Below are 8314 nucleotides of genomic sequence, written 5' to 3' on the forward strand. Positions count from 1 at the left end.
GCGGTACAGTCTGTGGCCAGCAGAGGCTTTCTTTGCCTGCAGGGCCCACTGGAGGCAATACCCACCCTTCTCTCAGCTTTGATTCTTCTCTGTCTGCTGTCCAGCCAGCTGATTTGGAGACAGCTGTTTCCTTTCCCTACACAATAACTTCTTCAGTCATGCAAACATTTTTCAAAATTCCTACTTGTCTTTTATTACTGTTAGCATACACTCACATTCAAGTGTGAGCATATTAAACAACAGTGGCAGCACCACTGTGTTCCTGTGCAACATCTCAAATGCTGTAACTCCAGAGATTTCTCAGCATATCTACCTTACAGGTGCTTTTCCCTGTCCGAAGAAATATCACACGTTTTCACTGACATCATGCACAGCATGTTTGCACTTTGATTTCTGCATAAGGAATTATTGTTTCTCTCATTTCAGTCTCTGTCAGGTCCTTTTGATGCATTTTCAGGGCTTGGCGTTCATTTCTCACTGATGTACAAGTCACATTACAGAGTTGCTTTGCCATCTTTTTGGATGAGTGTGAATAACAGAAAGTTGACAAAACTGCTTTTCTTCACCCTGGTTAATTTTAAATAACTACATAATTTAGGATTTACAGAAGCTAATTAAAGCTGATAGGAAATCTGCATTTTAGGCCTACAGCTTTAACAAATCCCCATCTATAAGCATCTGAAGATCAACGTTATTTTTCTTGTCCTAAAGCAACACACTAGAAATTTTTCTTTATTAAAAAAATTACCGTCTGCTGCAATTTAAACAACTAACATGAATTCCACGAAAATGGTCACTTGGTCTGTAAAGACCATTCTAATAAGGTTTTTGACCATAAAGCTAAGCTCAAATCCTTTCAAAGATAGAATGTTGTAGCAAAATTGAGAGCAAACTCATTTATTTGTGGCAGGGGACATGGGACAGTTTAATCTTGCAAAGCCAAATTTCTACAGCCAAGATCTCTAAAAGGAAAACTAGTCAGGGTGCCCTCATCTGCCAGAGAATACTGAATTTTGGTCTTTAGAATCCTAATGGTCAAGTTTAAGTTCATCAAACACATTTCAGTATGGCTTTGAAGAAAAATATTTTTTTATTTCTTGTCTTGCAATGCATGGATTACAAGTTTCCAACTGTATTTCTTACCTCACATAAAACCAGCACTCCCTAATATTCCTTCCTAATTTATCCTGCAAAGTCACAGTATTGCTACTAAGGACATCAGTCGAGTCCTTGTATGATTTATTTTAACCAGTCACTGGTGAAGCTGATGTTTTTCAAGCATGTGCAGCAGCAAACATCCCCTGTCATCTTCTATTTGAAATGAGACCTTGTGCTTTCTCTAATTGCCCCTCTATACTGGCGCATCACACTGAGACAGCAGCAGGGCTACAAAGGGCACATGCCCTGCTGAGTCTCTGGAGACAGGGAGAAATTCAGAGAGGGATCCAGAGAAGAATCCAGAGAGGAATTCATTGCTCTCAGCACCAGAGAGTGGCAGCCAGTCATGGCTCAGTGCTAAGTGCTTCTCCAGCCAGCTGGTGACAGTCCTGCATGGAAACTGTTGCAAATGGGAGCATTCCAAGAATGGAAACAAAAATGAATCATTTTTGTTGTCAGGACACAGCATATTTGGAGGCTGTGGATCCTTTAGAGACAGGCAGATTTTCAAAATGAGATTCCTTGCTGGACTCAAAGGAGCTCTCAAAGCAGCTACTAGATTGTTTCACTGATGAAGAACTGTGGACCTCTGGAGGAGGAACTAAAACTACTTTAAATACGGGGTTTGATGGAAAATTCTCAACAAACAACCCAAAACACTAGATGTGATCTGTTTTATCTGAATCCCTTATAGAAATACAGACCTCATTGGTGTTTCTGGAGCGCTGGAGATGGGCGGTGGGTTTGCCATGCTCCGGAATGCAGGCTGTGTTTTTCCAGTGGGCAGCACAGCCTGGAGCAGCCGTGCTCCGATTTCCCAAACACAGCAAATGCGAGCAGCAGAAAGTGCCTGCTGGCTCCCAGGTTTGCTGGGATGGCCAAGTGTGTGGGAGCAGTAGCTCCCTCTTCCAGCTGGGCTTCTGCTGTTATTGTTTGTGACACAGTCGATGGGACTTCTCCCTCTCGTTGCCGGTTCCGAAGGCCAGCTGCTCTCCCCGTTACAGCCGCTGCAAAGCCGGTGTGGGCGGGTGTGCCGAGTGTCCGGAGCACGGCTCAGGGAGCGGCGCTGTCAGGGAAGCGACAAAGCACATCTCAAGCCCCAGTGCCCAGCACTCCCCTACCCCGAGCCCCTGCTGACCAGCCAGAGAAGGGGCTGGTGCACTGGGATGAATGGATGTCCTGTAATCACAGATTGGAGCAGCATATAGGAAATACAGCCCTCGGTCATCTGTGACTCATCTCAGTGCTGGAGAACCTGACAGAGCAGGGACCGAGTACCAGCCCCAGCACAGATGTGTAAGGAGCCATTTCATGAGCCAGCTGGGGTGAGCAATCACAATAGACACAGGCACAGAGGGAAGACTTTTCCAGTATTAGACCTGGCTTTGATTTTGGTGATAGTTAGCTCTCAAAATAAAACTTCTCTCTTTTCCAGTCACATCAAAAGGGTTTTTGTTAGTCACGAGTGAATGCAAACTCCTTCCAGTGTATTTTTCTTGAACTAGATTTAAAAGACCACAGATAGTTCATACATTTATTATGGACCATTTTTTTTCTAAAATGTCTTTTTATTATGACAGGATGAAAAACAGGAGAATTGGGACAGAGAGGGAGGAAGCAACTGTCTGGTTTTTTCAATGCTTTTAATTAGGTAGGAGGATTTTTCAAGCTTGGATAATCTTTCAGGAATTTGCTTAAGCATTTGTTTTGCAGGAGAAATTTTAGCCCACTGATTATTTTAATGACTAATTAGAAGTTTAAAAGTATGAAAAAAAAATAAAGTTAAAGTCTGACTTTAAATTTGCCTACCAATTAGACCAACATATTTGGAATGTCTTCTTATGTTCAGAGACAATTTTGCCTCACAAAGCTCTAGGAGTATCTTTTTCTGCACATCTTGCTAAGGCAGATATAAGGAGTTAAATCCTTAATTTTATAACTATTGGTCTAGAGTTTGATCTGTTTGCTATGCTATGAGAGCATGAGAAAAATTATAATGGTTACCTGAGCCAGGCAAATAAAAAAAGAAGCTTACAGCAGCTTTCTATTTTTGCATTTCAAGTTCATTTTTAATCAGAGATGTTTGGATACCCAGATGCCTTTTAATGGAACCAAACTTTCAGAGATTTGTCTGGTTTTGCTCTCTACATAGAGCATCTACTTACCTAAAACTGTGTTTCTGCTTTCTACTACTTTGCATAAATAAACCTTAATTTTAATTGAAGCTGTTACTCCTATTAAATCTTTTGGGATGTCTAAATAAAAATTCCATGGGTCTCTTTAATGGCTGTAATTCAAGGCTATCTTTTTATCATGGTCAAATTGTTCTTCTGGATTCCTGGTTAATTGTGAAGATAATGCAATGTGGCAGGTCAAAGGCAACAATGACATTGCTAATGCCAGCCTGCAAGGATAGCCTGTAAGTAGCTGAGATGGCTTGAATATTTTGAGTAATAATTTAATTTATCTGTTTGTTGATGGATTGTCTGTGGTACTGATTTTTATAATGCAAAAATGTCAATGTTTTCATGATGATGATCATAAGAAAATGTTAGTAATAGTACATTTTTTAAAAGCCTGCAGTGATTTAGAGCCTATGTCATACCTTCTAAAGAAATTCTGATTGCCTGGGAATTTCAATCTTAGGGGGACCCAATAAATTTGAATGCCTAAAAGTGAGTTTTCTAAGCAGGTCGCTGCATTTTATTCTTTGCAATAAAACAAATCATAAATTGCCAAACTGTATTTGAAAATTTTACCCTACCATTTGTATTAATTTTAATTTTTAAAGTTCAAGTATTGTGTAACGGACACATTGAAACTCTTGATTTTGAAGCTGTGAATGTCCAAGTGCAGAAGTGCCAGCTGGATGTGTCCCAAGGCCAGTTTCCCCAGCTCTCCCTGGCAGAGGGAGCTCAGCTGAGCAGGCTGTGTGGAAGCCAGGCCCAGGTGCTGCAGCCTGCTCGGGGCTCTCTGGTGGCACAGGCCTGGCCCCTGCCCTGTCAGCAGCGTCATCCTGCTTCCCTGCTCTGCAGCCTGCCAGGGACATGCTGCTGCTCACTGCTCACCTCACTGCTGCTGCTCGCTCCTGACCAGCCCAGGAAATCCTTCTGTGCCTCAGACACGTCCTGAGCTGCTCTAGGGCTGCTCCTGCCTTTTCATCCTGGCGTACAGTTTTTGTGGTTGCTGCATTCTCTTGCTAGATTCGGCCCCAAATTCCAGTTTCATTGTAGCATTTTCCTAGTTTTGAAGAGGAAGTGAGAGGATTCCTTTAGGAGGAGGAGAAAATAGAGTTGTTCTGTGAATGTGGAAGTGCCCACATGATAAAGGGCAGGATGCTGACAGGTTTCCCACCTGAGGGAGCTGACTGGGTTTTAGGATTAAGGACAGGAACAGAAGAGATAGAGGTGCTATCTTGAGAGCATTGGAGTGTTGGCACTCTTTATATATATATATATATATATGTGTGTGTGTGTGTATAAAAAAAATATATATATTCAACTTCTTTCCCCTTTTTGAGTTGAACTGGTTATCTGCTTAGCTAATATGACTTATCTTTAGTGAAAGGATTAACTGAATTTTGGATTAAACTTTATTGATGTTTGTTTCATTAGGAAAGTAAGCAATTGCAGAACTGCTGATTTTGGGGTTCTTTTCTCTTTTTCGTTTTAATCTCGTCTGGGAATTCATACAGCATCTTATTGTTGGTGTTAGCACATATTCAGGTTAATAATTTAGGAAATGTTCTCCTGTAATTCATAAACTAGTGAGATTTATTGAGATATTTTCAATACATCCAATTTCTTCCACAGGGACTGCATAGACCACGAAGAAAATTAGAATCTCCTTTTCAAAGATGTGGCTGAGGCACAAAGCAAGTTGGAAGAAGATGACAGCCAGGTAGGATTTAATTTTTTTCTCTTTGAACATCTTGCTAGAACCACCTGATTCTAGAGAGTCTTCCTTTAGGAAAATTCCATTAAATTGAAGCAAAACAGGATTGAAATGAAGTTTGGTAAAATATTTAGCAGAGTTCTGCTTCTCAATCTCCTCTTCATTACTTCAATGATCAGGAGCTAACAAAAGGAACCCGGATTCATTCCAAGCTGTTGTTCTAACCTGTGAGCTGCCCAGTTTCATTAAGGTGCCTGGAAAACTTGGAGTAGGCTCTGAGAAGAGCAGTACATGAGGGGAGAGCTATCCAAGGCAGACTAGTGACTTAGTGACTGAATACTGGGAATACATGCAGGATTGCAGTGTGCTCCTCTCTCTCCATTTGTGCTAAAGGCATCTGTGTCTGTCTGTCTGTGCCTTATAGAAATGGATTCAAAATTCACCATGAAAAACGAGTTTGATTGTTTCAATTCATGCTTGTATTACTGGTGGAATTGAGTCTTAATAAGGCATATTTGTGTGTATGGCATAAACTACCACTAGTGATAGTATATGATCATGGAATATCCTGAGCTGGAGGGACCCACAAGGATCATCAAGTCCATCAGCTCCTGGCCCTGCACAGAACTGCCCCAGGAGTTCCCATGGCTCTGAGAGCATTGTCCAAATGCTTCTGGAGCTCTGGCAGGCTTGGTGCTGTGGCCACTGCCCTGGGGAGCCTCTTCCAGGGCCCAACCACCCTCTGGGTCAATGATGATATTGCAAAGGCATTGTTATTTTTAACTGCAGATTATCCTATGTAAAATCAATTTCCTACTTTTCTGGATTAATTCTGTAAGGTAAGCATCAGGGACAGAAGCATTCCCCTTCCTGAATGCTTTTTTAAGACAGACCAAAAAATCTGTTCTTTCTATGAGTAAAAAAATGATTGCTGTCTTTAAAAAAACATTCTTTTCTCCTGGGAGAAAGCTTTTCCATTACAAGTTGGTTTTATTTTTTTCCTTTATAAGAGGGTGTTATTTATAAAAGTTCTTGAAGTGAATCACAGAATCCCAAACTTTGAAATTCTCTGCAAATAGCAATGAAACTTGCCTTAAGTGTAAATGAGCAGCAATTTAAATATTAACTATCAGTTGATATTTCACATTGCTTCCCACATACTCATTTGTAAAACAGTCAAGCTGCAAGCTTTGTATAAATAGCATTTACTTACTGCCATGGTAATTGAAAGTTTGGTGTTTGAAGATGGTTAATACTGGTATGCAGGAGCTGGTAGTGACTGTTACACTTAGCTCCACTGTGTAGTCTTGATAAATGACTAAAATTAATAGTGTGCCATTCCTCTAACCTGAATTGTTATAATCCCTATCCAACAGGGATATTATAAAACTGATAATTGTTTTTCCATTTTTTATCATGACAATTGTTTATCAGCAAAATTGCATTGGTTTGCTTCCACATAACTAAAGTGCAGCAAGAACATGTTTGCAGAGCTCTTCAGCTTCTGGGAATTTGAAACCACCAGATTCCACAGTGGGTGAATTAAAGACAGTGGCTAACCAGATTCCATTAATATACAAATTAAATTGCCTTGAGTAAAGGAAAAAAAATTAGTCTGGAACACTATTTTGTAGTATTTTCTTATCGGTACCAAACTGGGCCATTAATATCTCTCATATCTTTTTTTTTTTTTTAAACCTTGTGCAGAGATAGGGATTTGGCTGATTGTAACAAGAAGCCTTAGGGGGAATAAAACATTTTCTGTTACTAGGGATTGCTGGCCAATAGTGTAATTAAAACCAGAGTTACAGAAAGGTGTCTGATAGCCCAGGTGAGTCTGGCATTTAAAATATGTTTTGTGCTCGTGAAACCAGGTTCATCATGCACAAAGTGGCAAATTTGTTTAGATGCAAAATATAAGATGTATTTTAAATGCCACATGTAAATATGTGTAGGTATTTCAGTGTTAACCACTATATGCTTCTGTGAGCCAGAGTATACATGAGTTGAAGTTGTTAATCATTTGCAATTAGTCACAGTCACACTGCATGGCCAGAGAGCCAGACCCTCTGCCACTGTTCTTCAGGCCTCCCTTGTGCTCCTGCCTGCTCATGAGGCAAAAGGCTCTCAAGTGAGCATTGCTGGGCACTCCACTTATTTATCCTTCTACTTCTGAATGACAATTACAATATCCTCTCACTGAAAATTTTGCTGTTCTGTTCCTAATGTCATAATATTCCCTTGAGCTTTCCAGATGCAAACACAGGTAATTATCTCAGTGTGCAGGTGACTCCATTCCTGTCCCTGGTGCTTAAATCTTGCCTCAAATGCTCAGTTGTTCCCCTGTAGCTCGGTGAAGACTCTCTGGAGCCAGTGATAGGCAGGAGGAGATTCACAGCCAACATTATGAGGTTTTCAGGTCTCTGCCTGGGCTTTGCTCTTGTGTGTCAGACAGATGTCTTATTTGTGGACTTTCTCCTACTTTAGTGTGTTTACTGGGAGCCAAGCTGTAGTAATGCCAGGGGAGGATGGCTTTTTGCCCTGCTGTGGTGTTTGCCATGTGGAGTTCCTGCCTGCTTGTGTCAGGCAGTGCCAACCTATCCCCAGACCTCAAGGAGACTCACCCTTAACTGAATCTCTGTGTTTGCCCTGGTTAATGGATTTGTCTTAGCAAGTGCTGTCCATAAGGCATAATCTTTTGACTTAGTGAAATAATTGGTTTGACTTTCCCTGGGGCTTCCTACCTGCTGAAATCCTTTCCAGAGCTGTCAGTTCTTGCAGACATGCAGCTTGCCTGCCTGCCTTGGCCTGACAAGAATAGTGACATCAGGTGGCAGTGGGGGCTCAGGGTCAGAATAATACTCAATTCCTTTGTGGCTTTTTACTCTTTTTTTGTTAATTTAATGTGGTGTGGAAGTTGTTGCAGTCTGGGCAGCCTGATAAATGCAAATAATTAATTTACCACTAGGTAGTTTACTGAAATAAAGGGCACAGAGTTGTAGATAATGGGCCAAACTAGCCCAAAATCTATCAGGAGATTCAGTATCCCACCACTGTACTCTGTCTCATGGTATCAGTACTGGATTTTCCTTATCCCCCCTCCCTCTGGAAAATGGAGATATATTACTAAAATAAACACTGATAATATTATACTACTCATTTTTTGTCTTGTTAGCCCACAATAACTCGGAACCCAAAATGTTAAAATTTTGCTATTAATGAAAGATCTTTTCCAAACTAAATGATTCTATGATTCTGAGAT

General features: G+C 40.8%; 1 protein-coding gene across 1 annotated transcript in view; it reads left to right on the plus strand.

Moving 5' to 3' along the window:
• Positions 1-5036: 5036 nt before the first annotated feature.
• Positions 5037-8314, plus strand: part of MYO1E (myosin IE) — a 107437-nt gene continuing 104159 nt past the window's right edge. Inside the window, exon 1 of the mRNA XM_038147150.1 lies at positions 5037-5058. The gene's annotated coding sequence lies outside the window, so the exon portion shown is untranslated. The remainder of the gene's footprint in view (positions 5059-8314) is intronic.

The sequence above is a fragment of the Motacilla alba genome, chromosome 10 (assembly GCF_015832195.1).
Source record: "Motacilla alba alba isolate MOTALB_02 chromosome 10, Motacilla_alba_V1.0_pri, whole genome shotgun sequence".
Lineage (NCBI taxonomy): Eukaryota > Metazoa > Chordata > Aves > Passeriformes > Motacillidae > Motacilla > Motacilla alba.